A 16,003-nucleotide genomic window follows, 5' to 3' on the forward strand; every position below is an offset into this window, starting at 1 on the left:
ATTGCTCACCCACCCCATGATGTGTTTATCCACCTGTGCTGGACATTTTATCCAGAAGGATCCTGTGAGAGACAGTATCAAAAGCTTTAATGAAATCCAAAAAGATGACATCAACTGGCTTCCCTTGATCAGATAAACTGGTTCACCCTGTCATAGAAGTAAATCAGGTTGGATAAGTGGGACTTTCCTCTCATGAAGCTGTGCTGGCTATGTTTGATGACAGAGTTGTCTTTCAGATGTTTTTCAATACTACCCAGATTAATCTTCTCCATAACTATGCAACATTGAAGTGAGACTGAAGTGAGACTCACAGGCCTGTAGTTTCTGGGGTCCTACTCCTCACCCTTCTTGAAAACTGAGACAATATTCACCAGCTTCCAGTCAGTTGAGATCTCTCCAGATTCCCAAGACCACTCAAAATCATCATGAGAGATTTTGTGATGACATCAGCTAGCTCTTTGAGGATTCTGAGATGAATACCATCAGGCCCCATAGATGTGTAGGGATGCAGCTGGAACAGCAGATCCTGCACAATTTCAGGGTCAACTAGGAGTTGATCATTTGTGCAGTAATGTCCTCCAGCTCAGGGCACTGAGACCCCCTTGGTTCATCATCCTCTGTAGGCCAACACTGTCCTTTGACAACATCTTTACTCCCTGTTTAGCAACAGGGAAATGCTCATTAGCACAGCTGTTTAATGCTTTGCTTCTGAAACTAAGTGTTCTGTTATTTTCTTTGTCTTTCCTTAGGGTTACAATTCAATTTCTAAATCACTGACTAGGTGCTGGTCTGAGGTTCAGCTAACTGAAAAAGATGTTCAGAAAAATACTACAAGATATGAGAAATTGCTGAATGTGCTGGATGTCTATGTGAGAAGCTGAGAGAAGATAGTGCCTTGAGCAGTGGCTGGATTTCACAGGTTGCTAAGAAGAAGTCATATGAGATGGCCAAACTTGACAGGTAACTGAAGGGGAGCACAATCTTCCAAGGCTGAGCGATACCTGAAAAACTGACACAGTGATATATTGCAGAGACAAGATTATCCACTATGACACCACCTAACAGTGATATCAGAAATACTTAACGTATGTGTGATAATAGCAAAACTGAGACCAGTTAGAAAAGCAGAATTTGGTCAGATTGTTTATTTGGTAAAAGGGTGGGGCAGCCAAACGAAGCTACAAGAATGAAAACAAGGTTCAAGAACCAGGAAAAAGGGTAGTAAGATACATATACAAAGTGCACCTGGTGCTGTCTAGGGCTTGATCACTGCACCCACACAAGGACAAGAATCAAGCTCACATCATGTAAATGAAACCTGCTTCCATACTAAGGAGAGCATGGGGGAGCAGGGTGCCTTCCCTGGACAACTGGAAAAAATCCAGGACACGCAGCATGTCCTGGTATCACCTTGTCAGCACCCTTTCAAGGTCAACAGCTCTGGCAATTATCCACCACTTCTTAACATTTATATTTGAAAGGTGTAACAATAAAGAGGACCTACTGATGGTATGAATGCTTTCCAATTACTGTTAAAATCGAGCAGGCAAGACTGAGACTCACAACCAAAGCAACAACATGAATTAGGAGCAGCAGCAGTAGAGTTTTGCTAAAGGGTAGCTGGTTTTGGCAGTAATGGGCCAAGGCGACTTCTGTGCTAAGGCTGTTTGTTTGCTGTCCAGCAAGGTTATGGTGAGGTGGTTTGTAGCTTTGAACAGATAGAAGAAATATGAAAATCTTCTGCTCTATGTTTAAGGTGCGGCAGAGAGGAAGAAAATTTAATATTACTTCACAGAGATGCAATATTTTCTACTTCAACATTGACTTAACAGAGTGCTGAACAGAGGTTACTATGTTTGGATTCTTTTAAAAATGAAAATATGGATAGCTAGTATTCTTAAATAGCTGACTGAAGATCTCTCTGGGCCACTAATATTAATTAATTAATGAAATAAAACAATTGACAAGTTTTAGAGCCCTGAAAGAACTCAGGACCATTAATTATTAAAAGGGAACTAGAAAAGAATGTCGTAAGTGAAAAAATTAGCTTGCACTTGATAAGAAGATATGAAATAGAACCCCAGTCTGGGGTCTGGTCACACATTGTGCCTAGACTATTAGGCACATATGTTATTTACAGAGGAGAAAAAACAAGGGCTTAGGATTCTCCAAAGAGTAAGTGGTGTTGAAAAGAAGGGTCCCCAGAGAAAAAATGGTCTTAGAGAGAAAGAAATTTAGAAACAAGGTGCTGAAGATTCTGGAAATGGGGAAAGTTCCCAAGATGGTACATCTACATGGGGACAATGCTAGGGGGCACCTGGGGACCTTGGTCAATAATTCTTGGTAGGGGTAAGTATGAGCTGCAACACAGTGTGAACTGGCTTGATTTTTCTGCCTAACCTTCACAGACTAGCAGCAATCTCCCTGATGGGAAAAAAAGTCTTCCTAGGAAAATGCTGGGGGATCAAGTGCAGGGTATATGTAAGGCAATCAAGCAGGTCAAGGGTTGTAATCTCAGAGATTTTTAAATGCATTTGAGTATCCAGATCCACTGTGGGTTGTCATTTATTCTACCCTGCCAGTGATAATGACCCAGGATGTTATAAGTTTATTCCCTTGATAACTTCCCCAGGAAAAAAACATAAAATGACTGATAAATTCTTGAACTACTATAGGACTGTAATATAATCAATTTCTATTAAAACAGCTTATTGAAAATAGATTTTGTTAAAGCAATTTGACATCTATTGATAAAAGTATTAGTGTCAATGTAACATAATCCTTAATTGGTTTTGACTTTGCACTGCCTGACATTTCAACTAGAAAAAAAAGCAATACAATCAATATGACATACTTGTAATGCATTATTGTCTGGCTGACAGGTCTCCAAATGCCATTGGCAATGAAGATTCATCATCAAATAGGTGGGTTTCTAGTGTTGCTCTCTGGAAATTAGCTCTCATCCTCTGCTGTTAAATATTTTTCTTTCATCTGTATACTGGAAGAAAATAAGTTAAAATGTTAGTTTCAGTAGGTGAATGACAAAACTCTTGGAGAATTGTAAACTTGATAAATAGTAAACTGGACAGATGATCTGTATCCTTTGAAAGAGGAATACAAGCAAAAATCATGAGAGGATAATAATATACCAGTAGAATGGTAAGGGTGCAGCAATGGACATATATGTATCTTATGCTTCTTTTGTCATTGATGGAGAAAAATTAGCATTTCTAAATTGTGACTTATCCTAGAGTAGAAATAAAGTAAGTCAACCATACAGATGCTACAGATACCTGTTTTTCTGCCTTAATCATAAATGGAGTCAGTCAGTTAACACAGATGTAGGTATTTTTCCTGTAAATATTTGCAGTTATATGTGTTACACACCAGATTATGGGGTCAGAACCACCTTGTCGGGGTGAGCGTGTGTGTGTGGAGGGGAAGGGATGGGTTGAACCTCATGGAGGTGGGGTGGTGACATACACCTCGTGGCAGCCCCTTGTGCTCACACAGGGAAGCACTGGAGCAGCTGCCAGTCAGAAACAGCCCAGGAAAACCGTAACATCCCACAGCTCCTGGAGTCCCCGACCCAGCTTAGATTGGCAGGGACAGAAAGAATGCTGCCTGCACCCTGGCCTGGGACCCCAGGGTGGATGGGGGGGTCAGAGGGCCTGCCTGGGTGGATTGGCCACAGATACCAGAGCAGATAAAACCAGAGGCATGCATGAGGTCTTCATTTTGCCCTGGCCTGCTCTCCTGAAGCTGTCAACATATGATCTATGTTTTTCTCTCCATTTTTTCTCTTTTTATTCTTTCTTGGCTTAATCTCTCTTCCTTTATTCTTTTCTTCCTCTTATGGGTAACTGAAACACTTATTTTCTGCAAGTTGTGGGTACCTCGCTTAAGTGGCATGGATTTCGTGTTTGCTGAGTGTAACAAATGTTCCTTCCTTACTATAACAATTCTCATTAGGCCTGGCAATCTGTTGTAATGCTTTTATGAAGTTGCATGTTGCTTCTGTAAAACCCTTTTTGCCAAAAAGCCTATTTTCTCACCAAATTAAAAGAAATCTCATGGAGAAAAATGTGTTGCTATTCTCCGGATGTCAACTGTGTAGCAAAGAACCAAGGCTTTACAAGGGTTTGGTGGTTGAAATCTCTCAAAATTAAAGTGTAATATCCGGTAAAGCTTGAAGCTTCAGAACTGCCTTGTAGCAATGTGTAATAAATCAGTCTGGTTGTTGCCATGTAAAAAATGTGTGTTGGTTCAATGGCTGTATGATTGGAAATATGCAGGAAGGTGGCACTCTCTGAGCAGAAGTAGTTACATATTTCTTGGCAAACTCTTGGGAATATAGATATTAACTGAAAGTTTTTGAGTGACTCCTGTCAGCTAACATAACTGTCTTGTATACAAGTTCCAAACTCAGGAAAAATTAATCAAGAAATTCTTGGATCACAAAACTACCTTCTTCATGGTAAAGTACTCCTGAGAAACTCTGTGTAAATTCTATTTCCCAGATCAAAGGACAAGATATAATCACCTAGAAATCTTTGTGAGACTGACCTATTTTTGACCATTATTTATTTTTGATTCTATTATATTGTTTTCTCTTTGTTAAAAACAAGTTTTATTTTCTGTCATTCCACAAATACAAGTGGGACAAGCAAGTAGTTGTTAAACTTTCAGAAACGTTTCTTCTTCTGTATTTCCAGTACCCCTTATTCTAAAGAGCATTATTCCATATTCAAGCCTAGGCTACTCAGTGATCCACACATGTGGTATTTCCACCAATCTCGGTATTGTTGTTGCTGTTTTTGTAAGGAATTTAAAACAGAATCCAAGACTAAACAGGGAGAGTTTAGCCAAAACATTAAAATGCCTGCCCTTTAACCCTTTTTCATTGACCTCATGTTCTTCTGACATAGCAGGTCTATATTTGGGGCATGGCATACTAAGAAAGATGGTGCTTGAATTCTGACGAGAGGTACAGAGCTAGTGCTTTGGGCCATGAACAGGCACATTTTTTCTCACCAGGACTTCAAGATGAAGCTCATTAAGTCATATAATATATACTACAGATGAGGAATATATTTGCAATGCCATCCAGCTCCAATATGTATCAGATCATCGTCCTCTGTATGTGTATTCCTATCTGCAAATTGCAATCTCCTTCTGAGGGAAAGGCACCTTTACTCCTGTGAAATCTATTTCCAGTAGTCTTCCTCTACCTGGCTCTATCTTCTGTGAATAAAAGTAATGGAACGTCCTATTAATGGTGCAAATGCTCTTCTGCTATCCTAATTATTCTCTTAGCCATTAATGAAAAGAAGAAAAGCAATTTCAGAGGTCAGGTAGCACCGGAGGAACAAGCAGTTTCTGCTCTGTTTTTGTACTTTATGTTTTCATTAAGTATTTCAGGTGTAGCTCTGCAAAACAATAAACACCTAGGAGGAGAACAACCTGAAGTATAAGTGAATCTGAAAATAACACTGGCAAAACAATTGTGAAAGGTAGAAGAAGAAAATATGCCATTAAAACAAATGTAATGGTACTTCTGTTGCATTTTTATCCAACTTTTCTTATATTTTATTTGAAAAGTGAAGTTTGCGTACCAGGAATTTAAAGACATGTATGTTTCTTTGGATAAATGGAAAAGAACCTTACAGCTATTGTGAGCATCTCATTGTAGTTGCTTTGCCCATATAGGGCATTTAAGCTATCACAGCACTAAAAACAAAAAGGATAAAAAGCAGTTTGCTCTCATGTAAAGAAATCCATAGGAATGCAATGTCTCTATGCCCACTGCCAGGTGCCCAGCAAGCTATTCTATCACTCTGCCTCCTCAACAGAACTGGGGGAGAAAAATTAAATGAAAAGTCAGTTGGCTGACAGGGAGATTCCTCATCAGTACTATCATCGGCAAAACAGACTTGATTTGGAAAAAAATCAATTTTATGTATTGAAAATTAAGCAGAGTAGAATAATAAGAAAAAATCTAAACCCGCACGCCTTCCCTGCACTCCTCCCTGCTTCCCTGGCTCCACTTCACTCCCAAGAGGCATAGGAGAACAAGGAATGAGGCATTTTTTTTCTCAGCTGCTCCTTCCCCCTCATGCTCTTCCCTTGCTTCACTGTAGTGTCCCTTCTAGGGAACACGGTCCTTCATGAACTTCGCCAACATAGGTCTTTCCTAAGGCTTGCAGTTCTTCCATACTGCCCCAGCATAGGTCCGTTCCATGGAGTACAGTCCTCTAGGGAGCACACTGCTCCAGCTTGTGTTCCCTTTGGGGCCACAGGTCCTGCTCCATCATGAGATCTCCATGGGCTGTAGCTTCATTTGGATCATGTTGATACAGTAAAATCACAAGTGAGCAATTCAGATCTATAGAAGACCCTGTGAGACTGAAGGCAGCTAAGAATAAACAAGTCACAGCTGCTTGGAGGAGTTAGTTTCGCATGGGAGCTCCTCAGGTTTCTCACAGCACACCGGAGAGGTTCTTGGAAACATCTAGGATAAGTTCTCCAAAACACTGGACTTGTGAGATATAGGTTCTAACCAACTGAAGTTTCTAGCATGGTGGTGTGTAACTCTTTTTAGCCAATAAGCTGTAGTTCTAAACCTATACAAACCATGTGCTATGTGTAATAAAATGTCTTCACTATGAATCTCATAGATTTGTTGTGTGAAGCCCTTTCTCTCCGCCGAGGTTTGTTTACTTTAAGATCACATCCCACCTGTTCAAGCGTGGAGCCCTCCATGGATTGCATTGGGGAGTTCCAAAAGCAGCTGCTGTCCCCACTAGGAGGCATAGGGCAGCTCCCTCTGTAGCACAGGTAAGTGTCACAGCTGTGCTTGACTCCAGACCAACCTTTCATCTACAGGGCTGCTCTCCAGGGACTTTATGACAGTTTACAGTTCACAATAGAACACAGAAGTTTGTGTTCATGTTATCTAGTAGTGTCACCATATAGCTACCTACATGTCCCCAGGCATTCCATCCATCTTAAAGGCAAAGTTGCAACCCTGATGTTTGGTATGAAAACTGGGTGGGCACTAAAATCATGAGCTTGAGGGTGGCTGTCCTCATGTGTGGCTGTGCAGTGTGGATCCACTTCACTACATCAAGCGATATGGGGTGGGGATGACATCCTGCCTGAAGTTGCTCCCAGAGAATAGGCATAGCTACCCAAGTAAAGGAAAATTTTGAGAGACAAAGACTCCTGAAAAAATTCCAGAAGTTTTCACAGGATAGGATTGAGACAACTTTTGATAAATGATTTTTATTTTGTGGCTTCACATTGAAAGTCAAAAGATTTCACAGTCTGATAGGAAGTCCTATGCAGCTCCTTTTCTCTGACCAGATCTGTCTTATTTATTTTTAACCTTTTTACTTTTTATAAAGAAGCATCACTGATGCATTCATAAACTCTACTTGTGAGGACTACGCACCTAACACAATTATCTTAAGCAATTTTTGGATTGTTCTTAATGGGAGGCTCTGAGGTAAAGAAAGGATGATGCTGGAGGGTATTTTAAAAAGAGAACTCTTTGGCCTAGCCCTTGAATTGGATACTGTACTGAGTCAGGTCCCTTTGTTCAATATCCAGAAAACAAAGTTATTGCCTTTAGCTAACAGTTATGGTGCAAAAATGTATTTACAATTGAATTAATATTTACAGTGATGTCAATTTAACAGTAACACTCATTTTTCTCTGAAGCAATTAAAATATCTCAGCTTATTCTAGGTCAATTCTTTGTCCCAGTAAATGAATAATTACTCCAGACAGCTTCTTAAGAAAGCACAAAAAAAAGAAAGCAATATTATTGAATAACTGCCAAAAATTTAGAAATCTAGCCAACTCTTAACACTTTCTAAAGGATTAAATGGTCAAACCTGATTTAGTAGCACATTCCTTCATTTCACAAGGGTTTATATTAATTCATTTAGGGATAGGACAGGAATAGACCATAACAATTGCTGGTACCAAAAGTAAAGTGCATTCTTAAGGGTGGAGGAACAGATGGTATGAAGTGTAAAGGCCAGTTAACTCTTAGTTCTGTGTCTTATTTTCCTGCAATCAGAGCTGAACACTTGCAGGAGATGATCTTTGCAGTAGAAGGAATTTCAAGAATATTTTGAAGGAAGAATCAAGGTGTTTGATTAAGAACATGTGTCCTAATTCAGGAAGCCAGGACCAGTTTATTACTCTGTGGGCATGACCAAAGATGTGCATTCTAAACTCTCTTTGTCGTTTCTCATGAAGTGTTAACAATGGACCATTTGCAGCAGCTTCCCAGAAGCTTCCCAGGGCACACCCAACCCCTCAGGATGTAAGCTGAGTGTAAAAGAAGCCTGTGAGACAGGAGCTGTGATAACTCCCTTCCAGGAAGTTGTTAGCACCTCCACACCCAGCCTGTAGGGGATGTGTTTGCTAATGGGCCGTCAACGATTCCAAAAATACCCCATGACTCACAAGTCAGATCACTCATTGTAGAACTCTCCGCCCTGGGCGAGGTACTGGGTATTCCCACTAGAACCTGAGGGTATATAATCTTGGGGGTTTGGGGACTTTTGGGACCACTTGCCAGATCCAGAAGAGGACCAGAACCTCAACAGGACTGCATCCACCATTCTTGGCCAGACTGTGACCGTCTTTTGCACCCCCAGGTTTTTTCCCTTCCTTTTACTTTGGACTCTGAGCAACCATGGTGGGGGGCTCAGCACAGGGGCTAACGAACACCATTCTGTTTGTGCCCCAAGGTGCTGAGTTCTACTTCTACTTCTGGGTTTGTGGGGCAAAACTAATTTCTCTTTATATCATTGCATTCATTGTAATATTTTTGTTTAATTGTAACTCTGACTTATAATCCCTTTTGTGTTGGCTTCACTTCTCCTGCTGGTTCACCTTTAAACCAGCATATCATGGAATATCCTTTATCTTCAAGCTGTTTTGTAGATCTTCAGTTTCCCTTAAATTCTTCTAAATCTGTGGCACTTTCCTCACTAAAGTTACAAATGAGACTCGTAGCAGGGATGAGGAGCCCTGTGAGGCTTCTGACTGTTTACTGATTCTATTGTAATTACCTTGTTCATTGACCTATTCCTTTTAGAACTCTTTTGTTGCCAACCCCGAGTATGTTTTCCAAAGTTTAGAATACTGACTTTTTCCTCCCCAGTTTGTGTTGCTTATGTATCTGAAATAAAAGTTATTCAGCACTATTTTACAATTTATGGTATTTATTCTCTTTGTTACCATTGTTATTGCAGGCTGATTAAAAATTCCTAAAGAAACAGTTTCCCCATAGAACACTAAGCTTGATTTTTTAATTTTCGTCAGTGGGAAGCAGTCAATCTTGGAATAATTCCTCTACTGGGAACAACATAGAAGTCAAATAAGTCTTTTACATTTCCTGGTCTGAGATTAATGTTTGGGTTTAGATCAATATTAATATCTTCTTGAATGAACATCATGATGCTGTAGGAAGTAAGCAGAGTGCACTCCGGGAGAAGCAAACTGGCTGGCTGATGGACAGGGAGCACTCTTTATCTAAAGCATCACTCTCTATATGGCACTTGTGTAGCTTGAGTTGGGAAGGAGATTGTAACCTGCCCCTAAAAGGTGTAGAAAGTCTTGGTGATGAAAACTTTTCTTTTTGAACAATATCACAATTAAATGTTTAGATGCAATTACGTAAAGTTTGTAATTCTTTTAAATATTTTTTATTTTTTGCCTTTTTTACTGGCCAAAAAAAATAATTCTTGATTTCAGATCTCTTGAGAGAAAATTGTTCATTTACAATAAAATCCTGGGTCATGTCTGGATGCCTAACAAAGGAATGTCTCTTGCCTGAGGATCTCACACACTAAAAGAAAACAGGTATGTGGAGAGAGGCCTGATAAGAAGAAATGATGAGGTGAGTCCCTATACTAATATAAATTTTACCTCTCCTTTGTATACATGGATAGAATAAGTAAAAAGAAGCAAATGGATTTATGGTTTAGAATTTGTAAAGTTGATACTTGTTTCCTATTCAGGACAGTAATGTAAATTACATGACTTGTTCAGTTTAGTTGTAAGAATCTGTACATTTTTTGTTAGAGGCTCATTAGACTGTTTAGTTTCATTTGCCCTCAGCAATGGTTGCAATGAACAATAATAGAGTGGGTTAAGTTTGCTGTAGTTGGTCCTTTTTTTTTTTTAAGTTTTTCTTCATGACAAATGATTTTGCTTGAAAAGCTTGCCTTGTTTGGTTTGATTGGTATCCAGACTGAGCACATCAGGAAGAGATAATACTTATCTATGTAGTTCGCATGCTAATTAAATTGACTTTAGCAAAGCATACAAATATCTCCCATTATTTTCTTTTCTCTTGCCTTATGTCAATACATTTCTGTAATAAATCAGAAAATCTTTATTCAGCAGGCAGATAGGATTTGAGAAGTGGAAAAGATGCATCCATTTTAATGCTTTTACTTTTTCAGAGACTATCTTGCAAAGATAGAAAAGTATCAGGAAAGAAAAGCTTTGCTATGCCAATTTCTTTGCTTTGTACATCATGAAAAGAAAAGATAAACTGATGGGTTGCTTATTCATAAATTGAAAAGGTAGATTCATATGACAGTTTAAATGAGGTCTGGAAATCCATTTTTAAACGCAGGTTTGTATTTTGTAAGAGCTGTTTGACTAGTCAAATAGGGGTGGCTGTATAATGAATAATGCATGGTGTAGTGCCTACAAAGAAGCAGGCTGTAAATACCTGCAGCAGAATTCCATTGACACCACAATTAGTAGCTGGCATTGGCGGGTTGATGATTTTACCATGGCTCTGATGTGTAATTATATCACGACTTGGTGAAGTTGCTGGTATGTAATGTTTCCCCTCTCTGGTGCACTTACACACACGAATGGGAGGGGTTGGCCATTCCATTAATTCATCCCAGCCCCTAACTCGTGGTTGCATCTCCCTTTCCCTCAGCACACATTGTCATCCTGCATCCTCTTTTAATTCTTTCACTCACCATGGTCTTCCTTCCAATCTCCTACAAACAGCATCAAGGAAGTTGTCATTGTTGCTATTCCACAAATTGAGTAGAGGGGCCACAGTGAAGATCAGGGCTCTGCTAGGCACAGTCCTTCCCCAAATGCCTCATGAATGAGCTGACAGAGGTGACAGAGCATAACAGAGGCAGTCTGGACCCCTTGTTACTCAAGGGACAGCCTTCTGGACTGTGGTTCTCTGAGTGACTCTGGTAGTTGTGGCACATGCCAAAGCTTTTCAAGATTTTTTTTAACTGCTGTTTATTTAAAAATACAAAACTTTATCACTGAAACACTAGTTGTTAGCAGAAAGGTATTCATAGCCTAGCAGAGTGCGAAGGAAATCTCTCTTCAGAGCTGGGAGTTGCATCTTTTAACAAGACAGCACTCATAAGAGATCCATAAGAGATAAAGATCAAGTAGCTGCAGAAAAGGCAGTAAAAATTAGGACAAACAGCACATTTTATGGGGAATTGGATAATCTAGATCTTTTCATTAAAACCAAAAGCAAACAAAGAACACTCCCTTCCCTCAAAACAAACAAAAAAACTCCAAGCCAAACAACCAACATTACCACTCCAAAAAACCTCACAACAAACAGACACAAAACCCAGAAAAAATGTGGGGTTTTTTTCCCCTTCATGCTGTGCATGTGACAGAAAAATTGCTCCTGTCCTGTTTTGGAAAACCACATTGCACTAGTGATTGATTGGCTCTATCCATTGCCTCCTGTCTTGCAGTATATTTCCATTATCACAGAGGTGTCTTCTGAAGATGCTGGTCAACAGCTCTGAGCTGTCAGAAGTTATGGTATATTTGGTCACTCTAAGAATCCTTACTTTCTCCAGTAGTAGTAGACAGGGCATTGGTCTACGGGATCCCAAACATGGACTGCTCTATTTTTATTCAGGATTAAAGAAAGCTCAGAAGTAGTCCTGTCCCCTAATACAAAGCTAAAAACTTGGAAGTTATTTTTGTAAATAAAGATGGATAAATACTGTGACAAAAATTGTTTTCATTTCAACATTTACATACATGTATTTATCTTTAAATATTCACAAAAGTAAGTGCAGCCTCTGAATTCTTCAGATGCAATTTTTAAATGTCTCCTGGGATTGCAATATTAGGCATTGAATATAACTGTTTTATATGGCGGGAATCAAAATTCAGAGGTATTTTTGCTTCTGTAGAAACCCGTACATAGGAGGCACATGCCTATAGCACATTGCAAAAATTAGCTCTAACAAGTAGTTAAAAAAATCTTGCTGGGATTTTGTCTGTAGGCTGAGAAGAGCATCATGGTTCCTCTCAGAACACTGATTTACAGACCTATGTCTGTAGGCATATCTGAGTACATGCTACAGGACTTAAGGGTTCTAATCACTGGGCTAAGGTGAGGGGGAACAACTACTCCCTCCTTCCCATATGTGTCTGTCCAGTTATAAGTCTGGTTAATCAGCCCAAAATACCTTCAATCACAATTTATCTGAATGCAATGCAAAAGTTACAGGGCAAAATTTTGTTGACTATTTTTGTTGGTTTTTAATAAGCTAACATTGCTAACTTTATTTGTAACTGATGTGGAAGAGCACAATATTAGCTGCTTAATTTTATCAGAGTCATGGTAATTTGTGCAGGATTAATTTCCTTTCTCTGAATCTCAGAAGTGTATGTACAGCAGTGAATTGCTCATTTGTGCTGTAGCAATTTTTGTCAAGGTAGTGTGCTGGTCATAGCTGTTTGGGTTTGTATTACTGATGCAGATGCCTGTGATGTATGTTAATTTAGAGGTGTAAATATTAGCCAGTGTTCTGCATTGTAATCAAACAGCATTCTGGTACTGAACTCACATTCTTTCACTCCCAAAGTGAGAAGGCCATCCATTGAGCCACAATAACACATGGGCAAATGGCAGTTTGATAAAGCAGATTAGGCACATCTGTTTTTTAATGACTGATACTCAGGTGTGTATTTATGCTTGGAAAGGAATGTTCATTGGAAAGAGAGAAGAAAGAAAACCTGTTCAAACATTCCTGTGTTTCTAGAGATGAACACTTCCAATAATTACAAGCCAGGGACACATGTCATAGTAGGTCCTTTTTTAAGGGTTTTGAAGGGGTAGAAGACTTACTCTTCTGTGTTGGGCCATGTCAGTCAGTAGTTGCAGATAGGAAGACAGCGAACCTTCAGGCCTAGAGGAAAAGGTAAAACTTGTGTTTCACAGAAACTCCTCATTTATAGAAATGGGTGCAACTCCATTTGCATGGGGCTGTGCTGAAGTGCATGGATGGCCCCTCTGCTATTTGCATATATGGAAATGTCACACCTGGTACCATGGTGAGCAGTGAGCTGTAGGGACTTGCTTCTTTAGTTCTACACACAAAGACCCCTCTGGCTGATGCTGATTTGGGCAACAAAATATTTTGCTAATCAATTATCTTTTACTTTCTTTCTGTGATTTGGAAGCTTTTTAGGAATTTTCTGACAAGGTTTACTTTATTGTTTATATAATCTTACAAAGGATCATAGGGAAGAAGTGGTGGAACTAGGAGATACTACCTGGTTGCAGAACAGTACTATATCACGGAATCACAGAATATGCTGAGTTGGAAGAGGTCCACAAGGATCATTGAGTCCAGTTCTTAGACCTCCACAGGACCATCCCCAAGAGTCACACCACGTGCCATCAACCAGGACCCCCAGGTCTCTTTCCACAGTATTGTTTTCCAGAATCTCATTTCCCAGTCTGTATGTACACCCAAGGTTGCCCCATCCCAGGTGCAGAATCTGACACTTCCCCTTGTTTATTTTCATATGGTTAGTGATTGCCCAAGTCCTATAATTTGCTGAGGTCTCTCTGCAGGGCCTCCCTGCCTTTGAGGGAGTCAGCAGCTCCTCCCAGGTTTGTGTCATCTGCAAACTTACTTAGTGTTCCTTGCAGTCCTGCATCCAAGTCATTTATGAAGATGCTAAAGAGCATAGGATCCAGGATAGTGCCCTGTGGAACACCATTAGTGACAGATCCCCAGTCTGATGTCACCCCATTCACTATTACCCTCTGTGCTTGACCTGTGAGCCCATTGCTCACCCACCCCATGATGTGTTTATCCACCTGTGCTGGACATTTTATCCAGAAGGATCCTGTGAGAGACAGTATCAAAAGCTTTAATGAAATCCAAAAAGATGACATCAACTGGCTTCCCTTGATCAGATAAACTGGTTTACCCTGTCATAGAAGTAAATCCGGTTGGATAAGTGGGACTTTCCTCTCATGAAGCTGTGCTGGCTATGCTTGATGACAGTGTTGTCTTTCAGGGGTTTTTCAATACCTCCCAGACTAATCTTTATCAGGCACTGAAGTGAGACTCACAGGCCTGTAGTTTCTGGGGTTCCACTTCTTGCCCTTGAAAACTGAGACAATACTCAGCAGTATCCAGTCACCTGAGAACTCTCCAGATTCCCAAGACCACTCAAAAATTATCATAAGAAGTTTTGTGATGACATCAGCTAGCTCTTTGAGGATTCTGAAATGAATACCATCAGGCCCCATAGATGTGTAGGGATGCAGCTGGAGCAGCAGATCCTGCACAATTTCAGGGTCAACTAGGAGTTGATCATTCTCACAATCATGGCCCTCCAGCTCAGGGCACCTTGGTCTGTAATCTGTGTTGAAGACAGAGGCAAAGAAAGCATTATATTTCCAAAGAGGCTGTGGGATCCCAAAACTGTGGTGCAGAAACTCCCAAGACAAAGATCAATCTTTCTCCAAAAGCAGCAATGCTGTTACAGTGTCTGAAAGCATGCAGCAAGTCTATTTAAATACAATAATCCAATTAAGTGGTCATGGAACAAAGTATTATCAAGAACTGGAGGAGACACTGTATGATTGAAGAGGGGGATTGAGAGTCACAGCCTCTGCAGGCTGAGGATTTGCTTTCATTCTGTTTCCTGGCTTAACCTCAAGTGCTTTTGGGCATTAGTACACGAGGGAGCCCGTGGTGCAGGTGTGTCAGGGACTTTTCATCTCTGGTGAGATGGTCATGGTTGAATAACTGAGCTACAGGTAGCCCTTCAACTTGCATAAGCCACTGAGCTGCAAAATCAGAGTGTCTGCACAAACGAATACAAGATTGCATCTGATTCGTACCCATTATGGAGGAGTTGCACATTATTATTCTATGGGCTGAATGATACCTAAGTCCAAGACTTAACAATAAGGCAATTAAAGTGTTTGCACATGCATTTTTATGGCAGTTGTAAATTATTCCAACAGTTTAGTACTATGGCTAGCAAAAATGATAGTGAATTTTTGAGAGATTAATTTTATGTCGACAGACAGCAGGGTACCCCAAAATATCGTCCCTTTTTAATAAAATTTTTAAACCTATTCCTTCTATTTAAAAATTCCTTTTTTAAACTAATGTTATTACTACTATCTCTGCCTCAATATTTTTGCAAATGTAAAAATTAATATTTTTAAATTTTATGTTATACAGAAAAATGTATGTTAAAATGCTTTCCTACTTCCATGAAAAAAGTTATAGCAGAAGATAAAAAATATACTTTTCTAGATCTAAGAAAATCCTCAAATCATCAAATGCAAATGAACTTTGTCTCTGGAGAGATTTAAAGATAATGTGAAATAAGTAGCAAATCTTTAAAAAAAGACAAAATTAGTTTATGCAGAGTAAGAACTAGGATTTCCAATATCTCTACTCTTCCTCTCACTCATTCCTTTCCCCCCTCCTTCTTCACTTTGGGACTATCATTTGCCAGAAGAGCGATTATCAGAGAGAAAAAACCTGTTTTCTCTTGTATTTCAAGTTCTAGTTAGCACAGAGGTCTGGAATGTTAATTACATAACTCAGTTATCCCAAGTTAAAATTCTGTTAATCACACAGGGAAGAAATGGAGTTGTCAAGGAAAAATGAGCTAGGCAAAGTGAAAAGAGGATGGGCAA

Source organism: Pithys albifrons, chromosome 3 (genome assembly GCF_047495875.1).
Source record: "Pithys albifrons albifrons isolate INPA30051 chromosome 3, PitAlb_v1, whole genome shotgun sequence".
Lineage (NCBI taxonomy): Eukaryota > Metazoa > Chordata > Aves > Passeriformes > Thamnophilidae > Pithys > Pithys albifrons.